General features: G+C 45.0%; 1 protein-coding gene across 1 annotated transcript in view; it reads left to right on the top strand.

Moving 5' to 3' along the window:
- The window catches only part of LOC122814628 (spindle pole body component 110-like), a 750,577-nt gene that overhangs the window by 141,660 nt on the left and 584,871 nt on the right, over positions 1 to 24,046 (top strand). The window lies entirely within an intron of this gene.

Here is a 24,046-nt window from a genome sequence, read left to right as displayed (position 1 = left end):
ACTGGGCCTAAAAGAGCCCATTTTCAGTGGAGGCCCGGAGAGAAAAGCTCCAACGAGATACAGAAAAAATATAAACATTAATTAGTACAGAAGTAGAAACAGTGTTACAGATAGTAAATATAGCAACATATACAGAATATATACATAAAAGCAGGAATCTAGTTTGTTTGATTACAGTAATATATACAGAAAATACATAGGTTCATAGATTAGTACTAAGCTAAATGCCCTTGCGAGCCATTTTAAGTCTAGCCAATTATCCCTTGTGAGACTCGAACCCTGCACCTTGTGTTTGTAAGGCAAACACATTAACCATTAGGCCACCCTCCCAACATCCATAAACTATAATAGCCCAACCCTAATAAAGTTCCTGACAACATGGATTTGCAATTTCTTCACATCTCTGTGGTCAGCCTGGTAGATATAGGCATATTGAGAGAATGTAGCAATTGTCTTATGTGCTCAAACAACTTTTTATCCTTAAGAAAACTAACACAGTATTCAAGAGCTGTACATACATAATTTCCTTGGAGGCAACAATCTAGCTTCCAAACGAGGTTGGTAAAAACACACATACTACATCCTTTACACATACCCTCACCACATACATAGGCCTTCTTATGTTGAGGCAATTAAAAGAAACCTCTACATACCTCAAAGACTTCCAAAGCCATCAAACAGCAGCACCTATCCTAACCACTAAAGCTCACACCAAAAACAATACCTAACACCACACACAAACCTACACCCAGTGATCCCCCAAGAACAAAGCCTATAAGGCAAGCAAACACTTTACCTAGTATTACCTTGTCATAGGGGATTCTATTGTTTGACACACAGATGCCCCTCTCACCAGGCTGGACAAGGAGACGATAATGGGTATCTGGAACAAGGATCTACAGTGTCATGCACATACTCAAGTCAGTGCACTGCAGGTACCAGTAAGATTCTATCATAGTCCATGTGGGTGTAAATGATGAGACGTATGAAAAGAGATGTTATGGATCTGTCTGAATAGGTGTCACAAACAGGTACGTGCTTTGCATTGAACAGCATTTTACCTACAGCAAGGATGATACCACAGTATGAAAAGAAGATGATTGATTTTAATAACTGGCTTCATTTCTGGTGTCACTCCAGGGGATCCAATATTTTTCAGAATGGGAGGACATGATTAACAGACAACGTTGCTTTGCCAAGTATGGTCTACATCTGCCACCCCCCCCCCCCCGGGCTTTTGGATATTGGCTAAAACTTTATCCATCCCCTTAGAGCCTTTTTAGGCAATGTCAAAATAACAAAACTACTAACATACCAAAAAACTCAGTGTAACCCTAAAGTGTTACTTCTCAGTGTTTGAAGCCTAAACAAGAAACTCCATGCCCTAAAATTGTCCTCACTCTGGAAAATGTAGACATCTGTACTGTTACTGAGACTTGGTTTAAGGCCACAGAAAGTACTCTAGCAATGGAAGGCTACAATGCCTTTTACGCATTTAGCCCAACAGCAGCACAGACAGGGGCTAAAGGCAGAAGTGTCTCGATCTACATTAGCAACAAGTACAACTGCAGTTTTTTGAACAGGATGATGCCCTGGAGTTCATCCACATCCAAGTCTCCATAGACAAGGTTTTTTTACCATGTCCAGGCCAGCTACAGTTCACCCTCTGACACACAAAGCTCACAACTCATACCTAGACCTACTAGAGTGCATTACCATCCAACCAAATACCCTGTTCATTGGAGACTTTAAATACCCCTCTATAGACTAGGAAACATACACTGCCTCTAACTCCCAGGCACAAAGTTTCCTGGACCTTATCAGCTCAAACACCCTGGACCAGAACTTTGCCTGCAACATAAATAAAACATGCTGGAGAGACCAATATGTGTCTCAAAAGATCCTTGCATTACATGAAGCAGAGTTCATTCCTGACCCTTTTCAAAAGAAACCTTGATCACTGGATGGGAAATTGCAGATTCACCCATGGTCTGGCCTCCATGTCTCTGACAGACAGAGGTCAACAGTAACTAAATTAACCCCTACTTACATACCCCCCACATAGCCCTTAGCTACCTCTTTACTAACATAGCCCACCATATGGGCATCCAAGGAACTCGGGCACAAAACTGGGTTGGGTCGCATCGCTATGCTAGGTGGTCATTAGCCTAGTGTATACCTATGAAACTATAAACTAAATTGCACACTTTTATATTTAATATTGAAGTGTGGACTCTGCAAGGGATGCAAATACTTGTGAAAGTTCACTTTTTTGAGTGTCAAACTTTCATTTATTTTCACTCAACTACTTGTCATTTCCCCTTTAAATACTGTGATGTTTCTTACAGAAAATGCCACAGTACACATTCCTCAGTAATTTCCTGATTAATAGCCTGCACCTGTAGACTTACCATCTTCAACAGCAAGCACTTCCTCATGGAAAAATAAGCTCTAATGGCTCTTTTCAAACGTTAGGAAACTGCCACTTTCATAGTTTCAATTTTCTAGCCCGTTTGTCTAGCAGAAATATCTTTGTTTATAGTATAAATTAAGAAAATGAGTCTATATTTTGAACTGTATAAAACAGGGAAAATTATTATATTTTAATACACGTAATATAATCAATGCTCTTTTACACACACACCCCCAGCAATCCAAAATCACATTATATAACCTATATCCAGCCTTTATTTTTTGACAATAAAAACCTCAGGTACATCACAGTCAAGGAAAAGTACTTTTCCTACTTTAATACCTTAGCCTTTGACACTATTCCCCACTTGGGCATAATAGATAAACTCTATCAGCTAGGCAGCAACCCATTTGTTATCAGATGGGTAGTTATGGCTCACTGTTAGAACCCACTCAGTCAGAGTAGGGGAAGCCACCTCTAGTAGTAGACCTGTAATGAGCAGTGTACCCCAAGGATCGATCTTGTGACCTCTACTGTTTGGAATATACTTTTCTGAGGTGCAAGCCAAAACCTGTGGTCTGGGGCTAACTAAGTTTGCAGATGACTGCAAGCTGGGTGCTGTCTTAAATTCCCCTAGAGATGTGAACATCCTCCAAGAGGGCCTTATCCAAACTAATCACTGGTGCCAGAAGCATGGTCTCAAAATGAATGCCAAGAAATGCATATTTATCCCCTTTGGGGAAAATGTCATCCCCACTAATTATCACATTAATAGCAATGTGCTAAGCATGCAGTCAGTCGTGAGGGACTTGGGCAAGCAGGTTGATAACAACCAGACTTTTGACCACCACGTTACCTCCATTGTAAGGACAGCTTTCTACATGGCCCACCTCATAAATAAGGGCATTTCATCTAAGAATAAAGAGGTCATAACATCCCTGAATTCCTCCCCTATCAGACCCATTATTGAGTACAGTGCCCCTTTCGGCATGTACCTTGCCAAGCACATGCAGCAGTTGGAGAGACCACAGAGGTTCCTGACCAGGAATATCCAGGGTCTGAAACACGTATCCTATACAGATAGGATAAAAGCCCTGTCCCTCTACTCAGTCTCATACAGACTGCTCAGAGGTGACCTGTGTCTAGCATACAAAGCTATTTCAGACCCAGCCTTGATGGAGTTGCTGCATATCCGTAAGACAAACTCCACTCGTGCAACCCACACGCAAGGCCTTTACCTGGCCTGTAACATTAATAGAACTTGTTGGTGGGATAGATTTGTGTCCCAAAAACTCCCCCATCTGTGGAATAGGCTCCCTCTCCATGTCAAGCAGAGTACTTCTCAAGCCCTCTTTAAGAGGTACCTGGACGACTGAATGAGAAACTGGGAGACAGAAAATATACCCCTGGGAACCCACCTGTGTCCCTCCTGGACAGGGGAAACAGATGCTGACTTTGAGGGAACATGGACGAAATTCTTGGCTAGGCTTATAAGGGCCTCCGGGCCAATAGTCTAGTATCATCCTATGAACCTATAATATCACTAGGATAAACAGCAGTCACTGGTGAGACTCCCCTTGCCTAACAATTAAAATATGTTTGCGTAGTATATGGATGTACTTTATAATATAACGTGCAGTTTACTTAAAGGAATTTATTATACACATCTTACTAAGATTTTTTTTACTGTCTTCTGTCCCTTCATTGTCCTAAAAATGAATGACAGAGTAGGAATTATGCTTTATATTCCCCTCATAAATTTAACACAATGAACAGATTTTCATTTTTTAGACACCTTCGTTGCTGAATGTATTAATCAGACAGCAATGAGCTGGAATACATTAATGTTGCCATTATTTACTTAGTTATTCATTTATTCATGTGATTACAGTCAGGCATCTGAGTTATACATAGTCAATAAAGTGTCTTTGATTTTAGTCTATTCTACTGTCATTTAATCAGAGAAAATAGTTATTGGGCTCATTCAAAAGGGCTAGTGTGTGCAATGGTACAAGTTCAGATGGATTTCTGTGGCCATTTGTGTTTAAATCAGACATCCAAAATGCACACAGTTGATAACCTAGTTATAGGTAGCGGGTTCAGGGCAGTCTGTGAATGAATCTGATTGTCCCCTGCTGTCATTTGCTCACAGTTTAACAGTCATTGATTTGGCATGGCAGGGATAGTGTGTGTTTGAGTGAAATATGTACAGATATATTACTGTGGCAATTTTTTATTTGATCTAAGTCATCTGACATGTACATCATCAGCAAAGTAGCTAACATGAACTGTATTTCATAAAGCATCTCTGGCATGTATTCTGAAGAGAAAGACTATTTCTTGAAGGCTATTTAACATATGCAGTAGATTATGACCAACTATTTACGTAAAATTGTAAACATACTCAAATTTCACCTGCTATAGTATAGCCCTACCCCATTCAAATTAGCCCTGTCCATTTATTTGCTTCCTGCACCCCCCATTTTGCTTACACTGAAGGAGAGGCACAGTAGAAAAAGATGGAGGGGGCAGTGTCTATCAGGAGTGGGATTTACTGCCGAATAAAATATGAAGAAATGTTGAGAGCAGGGAAAACTGAAATATTACAAGTTTATGTGTCATAAAGATTTGTAATTACAGTATGTGGTTTAGAGTGATTTTACAGCCACCTAGATGGTTGTAATGATATCATTTTACAGTATCACATGAGGAAGTTGGACCAGGACCAGGAGGATGAAAGTTATCAATTTAGGTGAATTTATCAAACATATAATGAAACTGTGTTAGGAAGGAGAAATTATACAATTTATCTTCATTAACAACCTCATAAATTATTAAAGAAGAGAAATTATACAATTTCTCTTCTTTAACAACCTCATAAATTATTTATAACTGCAGTACCAGTGTTATAAGTGCATAGTCTCATAGCTAACATAAAATCAAAATGTAAAAGCAGATGAATTTGCTCTATAAACACCATGATCCAATGTTGTCTATTTTCATCCAGTTCAACCTTTTTGTTGTCAGATCCAAACAGATCCAACCTCAACACCTTCTTCTAAAGCTGTAGATTGAAGGCTATGACTCCTCCCCTAACAATAATTCCTTCATCTCCACTTAGCTATCAAATAACTCGTTTGCCAACTGAAGCATTCAGTCATGGATCCAAGGGTTCCTCTTCTAACTATAAGATTGCTGTCATTATACAGTTTTATTATTACTATTACTGTTAGTTTTTCTAGTATCCACTAGATATTGGTAGCTCCTCACATACTCTTTCCAAATTCAGGGATTTAGTTAGCTTTTCAGTAAGTAAATTCGTTTAGCATGGTATTTGCTGAGTGTGTGTGTGTGTGTGTGTGTGTGTGTGTGTGTGTGTGTGTGTGTGTGTGTGTGTGTGTGTGTGTGTGTGTGTGTGTGTGTGTGTGTGTGGATGTGTGGGTGTGGGTGTGTGTGAGACATATTTCTTTGATTACTAGTTTAGGATAGTAGGTGTGGTTTGAATCATCATTATTATTGCCTCTAGTTCATTGTTGTTAGTATTATTATTATTAGTTCATAAGTGCTCATAACAGGGTCTTTAATAGTATTTGTGCTTGTAGTCTGTCAGATAAAGTACAAGGTTTTAAAAAGTGTATGCCAGCTGGCATAATATCCCCCAGCAGGACCTACAGTCTTTGTGTGTATATTGCTTGGGCTTTGCCCACTTTGAGGTAGATTGTGAGGCCTGTGCTTCTTTCAGCTCTAGAGCTATCCAAATTAGGAAAGAAAAACTTATTTTGAAAGGTCTTCTTCCCTCTCAGATGGGATCTACTCTTCCTTCAACATCTTTTTCCTCAGAGTCTCCAGCAAAGAAAATGGACAAGTCAAAGCTAAAAGAGAAAGACAGACACAAGTTCAAAGAAAGAGTAGAGGAAATGAAATCAGACAACCCCCCCCAAATGATCTCCAGATTCCTCAGGTTCTGAAGAAGTCCCTATCAGGGGAAGAAAGCGCTAAACCATTCAATAAATCGTTTCACTTGGCTTGTGGCTGTGGTCTGTGTGTTGGGCCAAAGAGAGCGACAAGTTCAAAGCAAGAGTAGAAGAAAAGAAATCAGACAAACCCCCCAAAATGATCTCTAGATCCATCTGTTTTGTTGGGTCCAATCCAGAAATGCGTTGGAAGTTGGACCCACTGACCCCTGGGCTCCATTTCTCACTGGAACTGATAAGTCCTAGGTAATACTCATGTATTTTGCAGGAGAAGAGATTCTCTCAACCACTTCTATGGTATCTTCTTCTAGAATGACTTTGTCATGTAGAAGCCTTAAGAGTTTGAAGTCGAAAGAATGATGATGAAGTTTCTGAAAATGAAGATTCAGCCTGAGGTTCTCTTGGTGCCATCCACTTTACGTGTACAAGTTATGGGTCCAACAACTCCTCCTATGTTATCTCTGGTACCGGCCTGCCCTTTGGGACCAGTTTCCATGGATCTGAGCTCTACCAGTGCATCTTTGCCAGAACCAACAGCCCAAGTGACTTCAACTCTGACTACATCCTTGACTCTCTCAACTCCAAGGATCTCGGATAGAGATGAGTCTCTGAGCCAAAGTGTTGACATTGGGGCTTAGGGTCAAGGTTCAACTGTGAAGCTTTCAAAGCAATCCCTTTCCCTTGAGAACTCTGCTCTCAACAGCTTGGGTATGAGATTGGCTTCTGGGGTTGACATCCGTTGAAGCAGAGAAGTTTGCTTCTCCTTCATTGGATGGAGGGAGACTTCCTTCTGCACTGATTGCAGCCTCGGCATTCCAGGACTTCAAAAGGGTTTTGGCTGGACCAAAGGGAAAGGTGCTATCCTTGAGCATGATTCCTTCCCATCCTCAAGAGGATACTGTTTTTTCCTTCCACTAATTCTCATCAACAGGGACAGATGGTACCCGTAGCCTCAGAGACTGCTTACTATGTAAGTTCCCAGTCCAACATGGATCCTTCTGATCATCCCCCAACAGAGGGTCATAGAAGATGGTCATGCATACGGAAGCACTTGGACTCATGTATGGAGTCAGTCACCGAAGATACGGATTTGGATGAAGGTGAGCACTCCCCTAGATCCTCCTTGGAAGATGTCACCTTTGGTGAGATCCTCAAATTGTTGAAGCAGTGAGGTTGGCTGGTCCACCAATGATCCCTCACCTCCTCAAAGCTTTTGGTACTGGTCATCTGCATCATGGGTCATACCATCCATAGGCCCTCTGATATACCTAATAGCCCAACAGGCATGGAAGGACCCTGACTTGAACCTATCCCAAAGAAGCCCGATAATATATTGGTAGCTTCCAATTACAGGAAGCACTGGAGCAAAGGACCACCAATAAATAACTTGGTCATAGCAGTGACCACAAAGAAAAATTTGTCTGAAGAAAGTTCCACTCTTCATCCTTTTAATACAGAATCTAGGGCATTAGACATGTTTGGAAAATGGACATACTCTTCAGTGAGACTTGCATTCAGAGCACTGAACTATTTAGCCCAAGTTACACGTTTTCACAGGATCTTAACCAAAAAACTAATCTAGTCACTCTTTGGTAACCTGCCTACGGATGTTCAAAAGACAATGTACTCCCTGCTATCTACCCTTCGGTGTACTTTGAATGTCTCCATATGTCTGCTATCCAATGCATCTGGTGGCAAAACGAGGGCAGTGGACACTAACATGAGTGGATGTGCTCTTGCAGTTTTACAGAAGGCTTCAGGATGTATTTTGTTAATGCCCCTTTTGATGGTCCACACTCTTTGGACCAAAAGTGAAAAATACACTGACCAGGAGTCAATAGGATGGTATGATCCTCTCTGCAGTGGGAATCCATTTTATCACATCTCAAATGACTTTTTCCAAGAATTAGAGGTGTAGCAAGAAGATGTGGTTCAGAAAATCATAGGGTTATTACCATGAGTCTGCTGCAGATAGATGTCCTCATGGCAGAAGAAGAGGAGGCAACTTGAATGGACTTCATACCAGAGGCAGAAACAGAAAGCATAATCAGGGTTTTCACAGTCCCTTACTGAAAACCCCTACCAGCACTCTTGAGTGGTTGCCTGACTGTCATTCTCTGGAGGTACTCGGAGGGGGGAGTGTATCCCTGCATCCACAAGCCTGGCAGAACATCACAACAGATTTGTGGGTGTTGAGGATGATAACTAGAGGCTATTAAGTTGCCGTTTGTTATCCACCAACAAAAAAGCGGTTCTCAATGTCCCACCCAGTCATTGTGAATCAACAAAAGCAGAGGTCTCCAAGCTGCTAGAAAAAAAGTCATGCAACAGCTCCCCCGAAACCAGTTAAAGTCTGGAGTTTACTCCAGGTTCTTTGTAGTACTCAAGAAAATAGGGGACCTCAGACCCCTTTTGGATCTGAATAATGTAAATCAGTTTGTAACGCAGACAAAATTGTGGATGGTCACTCTTCAGTCCATACTACCTCTTTTGAGCAAGGGCGTTTGGATGTGCTCTATGGACCTCCAAGATGCCTACTATCATATAAAGATAGAGAAATGATCAAGGGGATTTCTGCATTTCCAATTGGGAACCAGTCATTACCAGTTCAGAGTACTGCCCTTAGGTCTCCCAACAGATCTCAGGGTGTTTATGAAAGTTATTACAGTAGTAGCAGTGCACCTCCACCTACAGGGGATCCAGGTTTTCCCATATCTAGACAATTGGCTCCTAGCCACATCGATCAGGGATCTACTTCTTCAGACCTGGAACTTTTGCTGCAGTTAATGCTGCAGTTAATGCTGAACCTGGGAATTACAGTCAACCACTCAAGAGTCAGCTACTCTCAACCAAACAGACAGAACTCCTAGGATGTCACCTAGGCACATTTTGTAATACCCAAGTTACCAATCTCCAGGGTGCTTACCCTCCAAGTAATTGCTATCCAGGTAATACAACATCCATTTCTGCAAGCAAGACTAATTCTCTGACTGCTAGGTCTAATGGCTTCAACAATTATACTAGTCCCTCTAGCCACATACTACATGAGGGTAATTCAATGGACTCTATCAGTACAATGCACCCAAAGCACTTATCTTCTCCATGCCAAGATTTTATCACTCAGGTTTGCAAGGATCACATCAGCTGGTGGCTAACCTCCTCTTTGGTAATGGAAGGCTGTCCTTTTTGCCCAACCCAACTGCTAGCAATGATAACTGCAGATGTCTCCCTTTTGGGGAGGTGAGCTTTTCAAAGGTAGGGCAGTCTAAAGTTCCTGGTAATATCTAGAGGCCAATCTTCACATCAGTGTTTTGGAGATGAGAGCAGTCCTCCTAGCATCCATGCTTTTTAGGACTCCCTCCCCAAGAGTGTGATTTCTGTACAGACAGACAACATGATGGTGGTCTGGTACATGAACAAACAGAGGGTGCCTGTTCTTATCCTCTTTGTCAGGAAGTCATGAGAGTGTGGCAGTGGGTGATGTCTTTGAATTGATTTCTGATCACAATGCATATCCCAGGGATATCCAGTTTATTAGAGGACAAACTGAGCAGAACAATTCAGATGCCTCATGAGTGATACCTCAACCAGTCAGTGGAAACACATATTTTCAGCCACTGCAGCCAGCCTTGCTGTGACCACTTCGCTTCATTTCTAAACAGCAAATGCAGCAGTTACTTTGCCCTTATCCATCCAAAGAGGTAGTCACCAAGGGATGCTCTAGTCCACAGTTGACCCCCAGGTCTTCTATATGCCTTTCCTACTATTCGCATGGTAACCAGGTTTGTTCAGAAAGCAAGAAGATACAAGGCCAAGGTGATCCTTATCGCTCCCTTTGGCCCAGCAAGTCTAGTTCCCATTTCTGTGACCTCATCTAGTATGTGCTCAATGGATGTTGGATAAGTATTCAAATCTTTTGAGTCACCCATCTGGACTGCCTCCTACAGACCAGAAATCCATGAAACTAGCTGTTTGGTTTCTCCAATTCTGACTATAGTCAGAGATGCCATACTATTGGTCTTTCATATTATTTAAGCCTCTCAAAAACATTCCACCAAGAAGATCTACCATAGTAAATGGAAAAGGTTCTCCATTTGGGCCTTATTGAAGGGCTAATCTCGTCTCAGCACCTATTCCCAATATTGTAGAATTTTTGTCAACCTCTTCCACAGTGATTCTGCTTTTTTGACACTCAAAGTACAAATGGCTGCTATTTCCAATTTTCACAAAGGACAGAATTATACGACTATAGCATCTTTAAAGATTTTGAAAGCATTTCTTAAGGGAACATTTCTTCTAAGGCTGCCAATTAGGGGCCCAGTGTCTCTTTGAGATATTACTATCATACTTTAAGTCTTGACTCCCCATCCTTTGACACAGCAGCTTCAGTGGATTTGGAATTTCTTTCACGGAAGACATTTTTTCTGGTTGTGATCACTTCAGCTAGATAGATCTCAGAACTACAAGCTCTTTCCTGTAAACCTGGAGTTGTTGGCTACTGAGACTTGTCTGCATATATCAACTGAACACAAGCTGATTTAAGTATATTTTCTACACTTATTTAAGATTTGAGTGAGTAAATATTGTGTGCCTTGGATTCAGTAAATATTTTGTCTCTGAATCTCTTCAGTTAGCCATCTGAGCTCACTGAAAGTTGTTAGACTGCTTTGAAATTCCTTTCTTAGTGTTAGTTAGCTTGGGGGTTTCTGCTAGCATTACAATCTGTGTTGGTTACATTTCTAGTAATCTTTTTAAATCGAGTTGCTTGCTACTGAGACTTGTCTGCATTTGTCAACTGGACACAAGCTGATTTAAGTATATTGTTCGGCAGTTATTTAAGATTTGAGTGAGTAAATATTGTGTGTCTTGGATTCAGTAAGTATTGTGTCTTTGAATCACTGCAGTTAGCCATCTGAGCTCACTGAAAGTTGTTAGACTGCTTTTAAATTCCTTTGTTAGTGTTAATTAGCTTGGGGGTTTCTGCTAGCATTAAAATCTGTGTTGGTTACATTTCTAGTAATCAATGTTAAGTTGTCAATCTCGCCTTCATTCTTGCTGGATGGGTTCGGCTCCGACTCGGCCAATACTAAAGCTCGGGAGCTAATTCCACCGGCTTGAGGCTCCCCTATATCCCACAATGCTAGGCGGTAACTACTCAGATCTCGTTTGCCGCTTAGCTGCGAGGTGCTTTCTTCTACCGGCTCTGGCAGGTTAGTGAGTTTTTTCTAATTAAAAACTTAAAATTTCTACCCCTATCCTTTTTATTTAGTTTAGTTTATAGTACAGGGTACCCCTTTAGTTTAAATCGGGTCTCCCTCGTTTTTAGCCCCTTTTTAATCCCTTTTAAGTTCTAGGCCTTTGGCCCACTCCCCTTTTTCCCTTTGTCATTCAGTGTGATTGGGTTTTTTCTTTTGGTCAAAGGGTGTATCTGTGTGTTGTGTCTGTGTTTTTTGATATACAGTCTCTTCTAGGATGTCTAAAGACTCCAAGGTCTCAGGCTTCAAGAAGTGTGACTCGTGCTGTCAGAAAATGTCTCTGACAGACGGTCACACTTCTTGTGTCTATTGCCTGGGACCTTTGCACCTGCAGGACTCCTGTGCTGTTTGCCATGCATTCAGCTTGAGAGTCCTGCAGGAAAGCAAAAATAAATTTATTCTTCGAGGCTTACTAAAGCCTGAAGGCCCCTCGACCCAGTCTGCGTCGGGGAAGCCTTCAAAGACTTCCAGGCCGTCGGCTCCAGCTTCAGAGCCGTCTGCTGGGAGCATCAAGGCTGCTTCGACATCAGCTCCGGCTGGAGTCGATGTTTCGACGACTCAAACCGTTACCTCGGCTCCGGCCGGAGCCAAGGTTTTAAGACTCATTCGGCTCCGATAGTCTTATCGGAGCCACCTTCTAAGAAGAGGTCGAGGTCCCCTTCCATCGGCTCCATCCACTCGGCCCCGGGATCCCCTCTTCTGTCAGAGCAGAGCCATAGGTCCCATTCCTCTCGGTCCTCCAGGCTGTCCGACCATGACTTACAAAGGGTGGTGAGTAGACTTCTCAAGTCCGAGGCACTGGCCCAAATGCTGCATAGCCCTACTCAACAATCAGCGGCTATTCCCATCCCTGCTTCCGTTCCTCCTCCGACTCTTTTGAGTTCGGAGCCGGGGCTCGTCGGAGCCATGGCTGTCGGAGCCGATACCCTCCCTTTCGGCTCTGTCGTCTGCTCCGATTTCCTCTTTGGAGGGATCTCGGCGCCGGGCTTCCCTCGTCGTCTCCGAGGGGTCGAGTGGCATCGGACCCTTGTCCGACCCCATTCTCCCTTTCGGAGCGTCAGCGCTGGTGAGTTTGGCTCCATCGGCCTTGGAGCCGTCCCTGTCGGTGCCGGGGGGGTCCTTGTCTTCTCGGAGCGAGGACCTTCGGCCTTGGCTGATCGGGGCGCCTTCGAGGTCATGCGGAGCGTGCTAGACCCCGTGTCTACCCCACGGTCGGCTCCGTCAGCTCCTCCCTCTTCAGTGCCTGCGGTGGTTTCTACCCACCCCCTTGTACCAGACCGTGGAGAGCCAGCCCCTCAGGTTTCCCCATTGGGAATATCCTCTTCTTCCGAGGCTTCTCCTGATCCGGCAGGAGAACCCCCTCGGAAGAGACAGTGCAAGAGGAAGCACATTGACTCCCCTGAGTCTATCACCTCTGACACCGACTTGGAGGAATCTGAAGGTTCCCCTCGGTCCCCCTCTGAGGATGTCTCTTTTGCTGACATCCTTGAAATCCGTAAACAGAGGGGGAACTGGCCCGCCCTTAACCCTTCAGAGGACGAGTCGGACTACCTTGAGGCGTTTGGCTCTCGCCCTTCCACCTCCTGGGTGTCTCCTCCCTTTGACCCCCTCATGGAAGTGGTGGCAAGGAAGGCTTGGACGGCCCCTAATTCGGTGGAACCTACCCCAAGGAGGCCGTCAAAATTTATTACTGCCCCAAGAGAGAAACGGTTCTTATCCAAAGTTGTCTCTGTTGATGCCATTGTGGTGGCAGCAGCCACTAAGAAGGAATTAGCCGATCCTTAGGTACCTGTCCATCCTCCTAATAAGGAGTCTAGGGCCATGGACAGATATGGTAAGCGGATGTTTTCCTCAGCGACCTTTGCCATTTCGGTCGCTGAACTACTTGTGTCACTTCACCCGTCTCCAGTGGGATTTACTCAAGGATATGGGTGAGGCTATGCAGGATCCAACAGCTGAGGGGTTCCAAGACAAAATGAACTCCCAGTTGGCAACCCTGAATTCGATTGTCAACTCCTCCATGCGGCTTATCTCATATGCGGCTGATGAGGCAAGTAGGGCCGCAGGCACAGGTGTAGCTTTACGACACCACTCCTGGATGCGGCTTTGCAATTTTGCGGACCCTTTCAAGGCATCCTTCACCAATTCCTCCTTTGATGGCTCAACATTGTTTGGACCTCAGGTGAAGGATACATTGACTAGGTGTGAGCAGGAAGGTAAGACTCTCTCTGCCGTGGGAGTCTGTTTTTCTACCCCTTCCAGACCTTATCCCAAAGGTTAGAGGGGGGGGGATGTGGTTCTGCAAACCACAAGGAGTCTCATCTGACGCACAAAGTCGATTCCCCTCTAGAGGCAGAGGGGGGAACAACAATAGACGCTGCCCTAGGGGCAGAGGTGGTCCGCAAAACCAGGGTAGCAGAGAGACTTTCTCTGATAAACCCTTTCAGCATCCCTGAGGAGCTGCCCGGCTGTCCACCTTCGGAGGCAGTCGGGGGAAGATTATCACTGTACCCAAAAGCCTGGCTTTCCCTCACTCAAGACAAATGGGTACAGTCGATCATATCCAAGGGTTACAAAATCCCCTTTATTCACATCCCATCCCAACCCATAGGATCCCTTCAAGACGTTCCACCCAGTCTAAGGGAACTAGCAGCATTAGAAATATCAAAGCTGCTGTCAAAAAGAGCTATCCAGCCAGTCCCAGCAGATCAGCAAGGATCCGGAATCTACTCCAAATTCTTTTTGGTACCCAAAAAAACAGAGGACTGGAGACCAATACTGGATCTCAGCAAGCTAAACAAGTATGTGAAGAAAACGAAATTCTGGATGGTCACGCTACAGTCCATTATACCCTTCTTGGGTCAGGACAATTGGATGTGTTCGATAGACCTTCAGGATGCGTACTACCATATCAAAATGCACAGACGCTCCAGGAGGTTTCTCTGCTTCAGGCTGGGAGCCAGTCACTACCAGTTCAGAGCCCTGCCCTTTGGTCTCACTACAGCCCCCCGAGTGTTCACCAAATGTATGGCAGTGGTCGCGGCTCACTTGAGATGTCAAGGATTCCAGGTGTTTCCATATTTGGACGACTGGCTCCTTACCGCCACCACCAGGCGTCAACTTCTCCTATCCAGAGACTTCACCATTCAAACTTGCCAAGCTCTAGGCATTTCAATAAATTTGGAAAAATCTGCCTTGTCGCCTTGTCAATCTATTACCTTTATAGGTGCCACCTTAGACACAGTTCATCTTTACGCCAGACTGACAGAGCAAAGAGTATCAGATATCCGCAAACAAGTTTACCTTCTGCTTCAATGCAACAAGATCAAAACCAGGGTAGTCTTGAAGGTATTAGGACTCATGGCGGCTACCATTACACTCCTCCCCTTAGCTCGTTTTCACATGCGGATCCTCCAGTGGATGCTGTTTTCTCAATGGTCCTTCCAACAGCTCCCGATGTCTCACATCATCATGCTAACCCAATCATGCAAGAATCACCTGTCTTGGTGGATAACATCACCTCAAGTTCTCCAGGGCAGACCTTTCATCCCTCCCCCCCCAATCGCCACGGTGACAACGGATGCCTCCCTGATCGGTTGGGGGGGGCATTATCAGGGCAGGACAGTCCAGGGCACGTGGCAATCTTTCGAGTGCCACTTGCACATAAATGTCTTAGAGATGAGAGCAGTGCTTTTAGCGTTGCAAGCCCTTCAGGACTCTCTTCCCACAGGGACTATTGCAATTCAGATGGACAACATGTCCGTAGTGTGGTACATCAACAAACGGGGCGGAACCAAGTCCTACCCTTTATGTCGAGAGGCACTCAGACTTTGGCAGATGGCAACGCACATTCCCGGGAAGTCCAACATGATTGCGGACAAGTTGAGCAGGGCTATTCTTATGCTTCACGAGTGGCCTCTAAAAAAATCAGTGCTGGAAGAAATCTTTCGAAGATGGGGCCGGCCTTGCTGCAATCTTTTTGCTACTCCCCAAAACAGCAAGTGTCATGACTTTTTCACCCTCTTCCCTCTACCAGGCCAACCCACCAGAGACGCTCTAGTCCACAATTGGCCCCCGAGGACTTCTGTATGCTTTCCCCCCTTTTCCACTGATCCCTCAATTAATTCAGAAAGCTATCGCCTTGAGAGTCACTATGATCCTCATTGCCCCTTACTGGCCTCAACAAATATGGTTTCCGTTCCTGCATCATTACCTCTTGGAGCAGCCTTGGCATCTGGACCCAGTGCCAGATCTTTTGACCCACCAGTCGGGCCAGCTGCACCACTCCCTCCAATCTCTCAACCTCACAGCGTGGTTTCTCCAATTCCTACCCTAGCCAGGCTTCCCTTAATCTCTCATTCGGTCCGTAACATCCTGATAGCCTCTCACAAGTCTTCTACCAGAAGGATTTACAATAGTAAGTGGAAACATTTTTCCTTCTGGGCAGCATCAAAAAATATAGATCCCTTCACTGCACATATCCAGTCTATCCTAGACTTCCTGGCAGAGCTCTTTCATTTGGGCTCTTCCTCATCTACCATTAGAGTACAACTAGCTGCTATATCTAACTTTCATGTAGGTGTCTCGGACTCCAGTATCATGTCCCATAAACTCTGCAAAGCTTTTCTAAGAGGTGTCTTTTTGCTCAAGCCCCCAATCAAAGATCCCCCACCTCAGTGGGACTTGAATTTGGTCCTAGCATCCTTGATCCCCCCCCTTCGAACCTGCGGCTTCATGCTCTCTTAAGTTGCTCTCATGGAAAACACTTTTTCTGGTAGCCATAACATCAGCTAGAAGGGTATCTAAACTTCATGCTCTTTGCAGTTGTCCTCCTTACTTAGTTTTCCATAAAGACAGGGTGTCCCTCCGGACTAATCCATCCTTCTTGCCTAAGGTTTCCTCTAAGGCAAATCTAAACCAGACTATTGATCTCCCCGTCTTCTTCCCTGATTATTCCAACAGGTCGGAACAAAAGTTACATTTTCTAGATGTTCATCGCCAACTTTGATATTATTTAGACAGGACTAAACAGTTCAGGAAATCTGACCAGCTCTTCCGGTCTTATGCGGAAGGGAAATTGGGCCTTCCAGTTTCTAAAGTGTCCCTTTCAAGATGGATTACCTCTATAATTACCTTCATCTATGAAATCAGACATCAAAAACTGCCTTCAAGACCTAGAGCTCATTCAACCAGGGCATTAGTTACATCTGTAGCTTTTCAGGACAGGCTACCAATAAATTCCATTTGTGCAGCAGCCACATGGGCTTCTCCTCATACCTTTATCTCGCATTACAAATTGGATATGGCCTCCAGAAACCGTGCCAGCTTTGGTTCCACTGTTCTCAAGAGTCTGTTCCGATAAGCCACCCGGGGTAAGGTGCTAGGGACGTGTTCCCATCCAGCAAGAATGAAGGCGAGATTGACAACTTAACATTGAGAAGTTATGTACCTACCATAACGTTCCATGTTAGTTGTCTTCTTCTTGCCTTCTTTCTTGTGTCCCACCCTCCTTCCCCCCAGCCTGGACAGACTGATAGGAATTTTTGGGATCTTCCATTGGGGCTTCCTTCCCACATGTTCTACCACCTCTATTCTCCCTTTTATGTTTGTGGTAGCTTACATACAGGTTTATATAGAGGTGGGTTCTTTTTCTCTGTTCTCCATACTATGGAAACCAGAACTGCTTGATTTTAGCTATCAAACGAGATCTGAGTAGTTACCGCCTAGCATTGTGGGATATAGGGGAGCCTCGAGCCGGTGGAATTAGCTCTCGAGCTTTAGTATTGGCCAAGTCGGAGTCGAGGGTCGGCTCCGAACCCATCCAGCAAGAAAGAAGGCGAGAAGAAGACAACTAACATGGAACATTATGGTAGGTACATAACTTCTCATTTTAATCGAGTTGCTGGCTACTGAGACTTGTCTGCATATATCAACTGTACACAAGCTGATTTAAGTATATTTTCTGCACTTATTTAAGATTTGAGTGAGTAAATATTGTGTCTCTGAATCTCTGCAGTTAGCCATCTGAGCTGACTGAAAGTTGTTAGACTGCTTGAAATTCCTTTGTTAGTGTTAATTAGCTTGGGGTTTCTGCTAGCATTAAAATCTGTGTTGCTTACATTTCTAGTAATCATTTTAAATCAAGTTGCTGGCTACTGAGACTTGTCTGCATATATCAACTGGACACAAGCTGATTTAAGTATATTTTCTGCACTTATTTAAGATTTGAGTGAGTAAATATTGTGTGTCTTGGATTCAGTAAATATTGTGTCTCTGAATCTCTGCAGTTAGCCATCTGAGCTCACTGAAATTTGTTAGACTGCTTGAAATTCCTTTGTTAGTGTTAATTAGCTTGGGGGTTTCTGCTAGCATTAAAATCTGTGTTGGTTACATTTCTAGTAATCATTTTAAATCGAGCTGCTGGCTACTGAGACTTGTCTGCATATATACTAACTGGACACAAGCTGATTTAAGTATATTTTCTGCACTTATTTAAGATTTGAGTGAGTAAATATTGCGTGTCTTGGATTCAGTAAATATTGTGTCTCTGAATCTCTGCAGTTAGTTCCCCACCCCCCCTCCCTGTTTCTTGTTGTGGTGTTAATCTTGGTGGCTTTGAAATTGCCCACCCCTGCTGTAAATCTCTTTTTGCACACTCCTCCGGGACCCATCTCATTCGCTCACTCAGCTGAGTACGGTGAGATCATATTTTGATTTTGGATACTGTTACCAGTCCCATCTCCTCTGTGGTGTACAGAGAGAGCACTTGGGAAGGGCATTCCCCTATAGTATCTTAATCTGCTCTGTTTCCTCCATCTCAAAAAAAAAAATTTGCACTTCATCTGCCTTACTGTATTTGTGTTTCTTCCTACTTTATTACCTTATTTTGCTTTTGCCTCTTTTAAAAGTACTCATTTAAATTTATTCTGCTGCCTTTATTACTGCTTCTTAGTAGCCTGATTAAATTGTAACTGTTATCCTAAGGCCCTCGGTTTAAGCACTTGGGCTTCAAACCAGTTGATGTTATGTGATCCTATCTCGCCTACATTCTGACTGATGGGTTCGGAGCCGATCCTCCTCTCCGACTGCACGCTTATGCCAAAGAGCGAAGTCTCTTATTGGCTGAGCTTACTATATCCCAGGATGCACCACTACCAGTCCCCCAGATCTCGTTTGCCGCTAAAAGACGTGGTCTCGGAAGGCTGCTGACTGAAAGTAGTGTTTTTTTTTTAAACTTTTTCTGTCGAAATTTTCTATATTCTATAACAAAAAGCTGTTTAACAGCTATTCCGTACTTTTGTGTGTGACTGGTATTTTTGTGGAAAATGGAGATGTGTTTGTGTGTTATTGTGTTTGTGTGTTTGTTGGGCCCTAGATTTCCCTTGATTTTGTGGGCTTTTCCTTCTCTTGTTAATTTCTTTGTCAACTCTTAGTTTTCTTATATATTTTTTAGTTATATTTTGTAGTTGTCGGACTGCCAATCGTAATCTTAATCATTAAGCTAATTTAAAAAAAAAAAAAAAAAAAAAAAAAAAAACAGTTTGTTTGGTGATAGAGTTACTGTATTTGTTGTTATAATGTCTCAGGCTCCTAGGCCTTCGGGCTTTAAGAAGTGCACTAGTGCAGTTTTTAAATGTCAAAACAGATGACCACTCTTCTCTCTCTCTCTTGTGTATATTGTTTGCGCCAAAACATTTGCAGGAGCCTGCAGCGTGTCGCAGCGCTTTCTTGAGGTCCCTCCAAGAGAGGAGAAATGACTTATATATTGCCTTATAAAACCCTCTTTTGAAGAAGAATAAGCGTCTCTCCCTCTCCTTCTCCTGCTAAAGAGGCGTCGGCGGCTCACCCCAGTCCGCGGACCCGACCGCCAAAAGGCAGGCTTCTCCTCCACGGAGCCGAGGCGGAGTCTGCCTCGATGCCAGTCTCGACTCCTCTGGGTCTAGGGCATCGGGCGGGTCACCTTCATCGGCTCCACTGATCTCGGTCAGACTTCCTCGCACCGATGTTGTTTGTGCACTCCTTCGGCGCCGATCGAGTCGCCTCGTCCCCTCCTTGGAGCTGCTTGAGAGACCTACTGAATCCCATTCGGCTCCCTCCAGGTCATCGAGAGGATGCCGGGGATCTCGACATAGACAGGGTGTCTAAAGACTGTTCCAGTCCCCAGTCTTTTCAAAAAATTGGATTTGTTTGGCAACCCAAGTGGCCGGAGCCAATAGCCCTCCGCCATTCCTCCGACCGCCTGCCCATCGAGCAGGTGCTGATGGAGCCAGTGGAATCCTAGGTCGGCTCCACCCTTATTTTCTCCAACACGACTTCTCCGGACGTTTCGGGACCGATGCTGTCGGTTCAGCCTCGGTGCTTTGGCCGCGGGACTTCCGTCTGCTATCATGGTCTGGGACGATATCTCAGGATTCTGGGGTCCGCTTAGAGCTATGAGGAGTGCTCTGGCCAAGTCTTCTTCGCCATCTCTACGGCTCCGGGGACGAACATTCCCAGGATTCTGGGGTCCGGCTTTCAAACTATGAAATTACTTGGCTTAAGTCTTCTTGACCATCTTGGCTTTACCGGCACCTTCCTGGGCATGGAGACTTTGGGGTCTTTGGCAGTTCTGTCTCTAGCAGCGGAGCCCGGGCCCTGCCTGAGAGGTTACCCCTACTGGGGTTCCCCCTCCTGAGGGGTCTTCGAGTTGTCTTCGGAAGAGCCCCCAAGGAAGATGGGTAAGAGGAAAGCGTGGACTCTCCCCCGCAGTCTCTTACATCGGACACTGATCTTGATGATCACGGAGGGGTCCCCAAAGTCATCCTTGGATGATGTCTCATTTGCAGACATAGAAATTATTAAACAGCAGTAGGCTGGAATTCCAAGCCCCCACTCAGGTTGATGAGTCAGTGTTCTCAAGGCCTTGAGGGCTCAGCCCTCCGCCTCCTGGTGTCTCACGCCCTTCGGCGAGCTGGATTTGGTTTGTCGGGCGTGGGAACATCCAGATACTGTGGAACCAGTGCCTTCGCCCTAACAAATTTTTGTCTGCCCCACCCGAGAAGGAGGTCTTGTGAAAGGCGTGGCTGTAGATGCCATGGTGGTGGCATCTGCTACCCAGCAGCAGGTGGCAGCAGAGGCAACATCATCGTCCATCCTCCTAATAAGGAGTCTAGGAGCATGGACCCGACGGGAAGCGCACCCTGACTTCAGCAGCCTTTACTCTGAGGTCAAATTTGATACATTACACCAGACTACAGACCAGAGAGGGATCTGGGCTCTCAGACTCCCTCTCAGACTCCCCACCTGCCTGAGCAGCCAGCCCAGTCGGTTAGCTCTCAGTTTGGCTATCCTACCCTCATTTTCTACTCGGTCCATGAGGCTCATTTCATATGCGCCCGAAGGGCGGCAAGCGGCAGGCACAGGCGTGGCTCACGGAGAAAGGCCTGGCTCCTGGTCTGCTTGTGTCATTACCATTTCATGAGGCCCTTGCCTCTTCCTTTGTCGACGCTTTGATGGGTCCTCTTTGTTTTGACCCAAAGTAAAAGATAATTTTACTCACTGTGAGCAGGAGGGAAAGACTTTATCTGTCAGGAGTTATCAAGTATTCCAGAATTCTTTCGGCCTTATCCCAAGAGGAGGAGGAGAGGGAAGATGTGCAAATCAATCAAATTCTTTCCCCAACTGCAGGAAGATTCCCTTCCAGAGCAGAGGGACGGGAAATTATTCTGGGAGGCCGTCCCAGCGGCAGAGGCCCGCAACACTGGAGCGCTAGTCCTTTTCATGGCTCTTCAGCTCCCACCCACACACTTCATGAGCCCGCCGTGCTGCGCTGAGCCAGTCGGGTGCCGGGTTTGCCAAGCACTCCAAAAGCCTGGGAGTCTATTACTCAGGACAGATGGGTTATTGCCGGAGGCGGCACCATTCCCTTCATTCATCACACCCACTGCCCAAAAAATCCCCAAAAAACCCACTCCAGTCAGCGGGAATTGTAGAAATAGAAAAGTCAAAGCTGCTAGAAAGGAGTCATCCAGTCGTCCCCACACAGATCGGATCCAGATCGATATCTGTCTTTTTCGTTCTTTAAAGACAGGGAGACAGGGACCTGAGACCCATTTTGATCTCAGCAACCAGTCCAATATGAAGTCCAAATTCCATGGTCACTTTTTACAATCCATCTCCCATTGTTGGAGAAAGATGTTTGTTTGTGCTCCATCATAGATCTCAACTTATTATATTATCACATGTACCGAGGGCCCAGAGGTATCTAAGGCTTCAGCTCTGGGAGGGACAGTCATTTCCACTTTAGCTCTGCCCCCTGGTCTCACCCCACAGCCCAGGGTTGTTCACAAGTGTTTGGGCAGTAGTGACTGCTCACCTGTGCGGAGGTTACACCATTCCTTACCGTCCAAAAAAAAATCCCGGACCTACACCCAGTCAAAGGGAAATTGCAGTCGTAGAAGCTTCAAGCTGCTAGAAAAGGAGTCTCGGTTCCAAGTGTTCCCTATCTGGACGACTGGCTCCTGGACCGCCACCACAGGCATCCTACTACAGAGAACCTACAAGCCTTCATCTCTGGGTGCTTCCCTGGGAATTACATTCAACTGGTCAAGTGGTCCTCTTGCTGTCTTGCATAAGATTCATAGGAGCAGAGATAGACTCAAAATTGATGCGAATTTTCCTTCCACCAAAGGATACAAACATTACAAGGTCAAGTCCGGTCAGCCCTGCTTTCTGCTTCCAAAGCCCCAGCCAGGTTGGTCCTGCAACTTTTTAGGTTCAATGTCTGCCACTGTTCTCCTAGTTTCTTCCTCAAGATTGCACACATGAGGATTTCTTCAGTGGCTGTTATCGCATTAATAATGGTCCTTTCAGGATCTCCTCAATCAATCATACTGATTTACAGAAACGCAAGTAAACGGGACCTCCGCTGGTGGCTTCTGCCATCCAATCTGAATCAGGGAAGACCTTTTAGCCATACCTTGACGACGGATGCCTCTCGGGTGGGGGGGGGGTGTCTGGGGGTCTCAATCTCAGGATCTTGGCTTCCAAATCCAAACCTTTCCATATCATTGTTGGAAATGAGGGCTGTACTTGTACTTGTCCCTACCCTCCTCCACAACTTTCTCCTTAAGTATCACATCCACACAGCACAATATGTCGATGGTCTTGGTATGAAAACAAACAAGGAGGGACCAGATCTTACCCCTTTGCAGACCTTTGCAGAGGGGTGGAAGGGGGTGTGGAATGGGCTGCAACCCTGGCAGCTTCACCCACATTCCAGGAAAAATCCAAAATATTGGCAGACAGATTGAGCAGGACTATTCTTTCTTCCTCACGAAAGTGGTCCCTGAAAAGCTGTAGCAGCTCAGATTTTCAAAAATGCTGGGGGACAAGGTTTGCAAGCCTGTTTGCACCTAAGTGCAAGAGGTTCTTTTCCTTGACCCTCACACCAAGGGGAAGTAGCTACGGATGCTCTAGTCCAACCTTTTGGCCAACAGGACTGCTTTACGCTTTCCTCCGGGTTTCCTTCCTTCCCAAAGTCATCCAGAAAGCTCCCAATTGGGGTCCACAAAAAGATGACCCATGCGGAAACCTGTTGCAACACCACAAACTGAAGTGCAAGAGGTTCTTTTCATGACCCCGGCGTCAGGGAAGCATCTGATGCTCTAGTCCAGCAACCAGCCCAACAGGACTGCCTAAGCTTTCCCTCCGGTTCCACTCCTTCCCAAGTCATCCAGAAAGCTTCCCAATTGGGGTCCCACAATGATTCTAATTGCTCCGTACTGGCCTCGTCAGGTATGGTTCTCTGACTGTCCTTATTTCCTTTTGGATCTAACTCCGACCTTCTGATTGGTTTCGTCGGGACAACAGCACCAGATTCTTCACACGGGACAGTTAGCAGTCTTGGTTCTCCACTTCCTAATAGCAGTAGTCAGAAATCACACCTTGACCCTGAAGATTCACATTTTAAGTTATTCACATTTAACCCACCACTAAGAAACCAAATCACAGCAAGTGGAAGCAGTAAATGGAAGAGGCTCAATGCAGAGGCTCAGACCCTATTACTGCCCCGATACCGAGGTCTTGAATACAGAGGTCTTGAAATTTTAACATCCTTGTTTAATGGATCTATTTCTCTCTCTATAGCAGCCAACTAGCAGCTATCTCCATCCATGATGCCACCATGCCGCCGTTGATGATGAGCACTTTTCATAAAAAGGTGCTGTGCTTGCTGTGCTTTAAGACCCCATTTTTTCATCCCTCCGCCTCCGTGATCTTTTTTTGGTACTTAGTGCCCTTAACATCTTTCCACGCTGCTGGCATGCTACATGTGAGTTGAAATATCTGTCTTGGAAAACTAATTAATTAATTGCAATTAAGAAGAGTCAGAACTTCAAGCCCAGCCTATCAAATAAACCACTGTA

This window comes from Protopterus annectens, chromosome 1.part1 (assembly GCF_019279795.1).
Source record: "Protopterus annectens isolate FY-2018-M chromosome 1.part1, PAN1.0, whole genome shotgun sequence".
Lineage (NCBI taxonomy): Eukaryota > Metazoa > Chordata > Ceratodontiformes > Protopteridae > Protopterus > Protopterus annectens.
The sequence above is the reverse complement of the archived record's forward strand: the minus strand, read 5'-3'. Positions and strand labels throughout refer to the sequence as shown.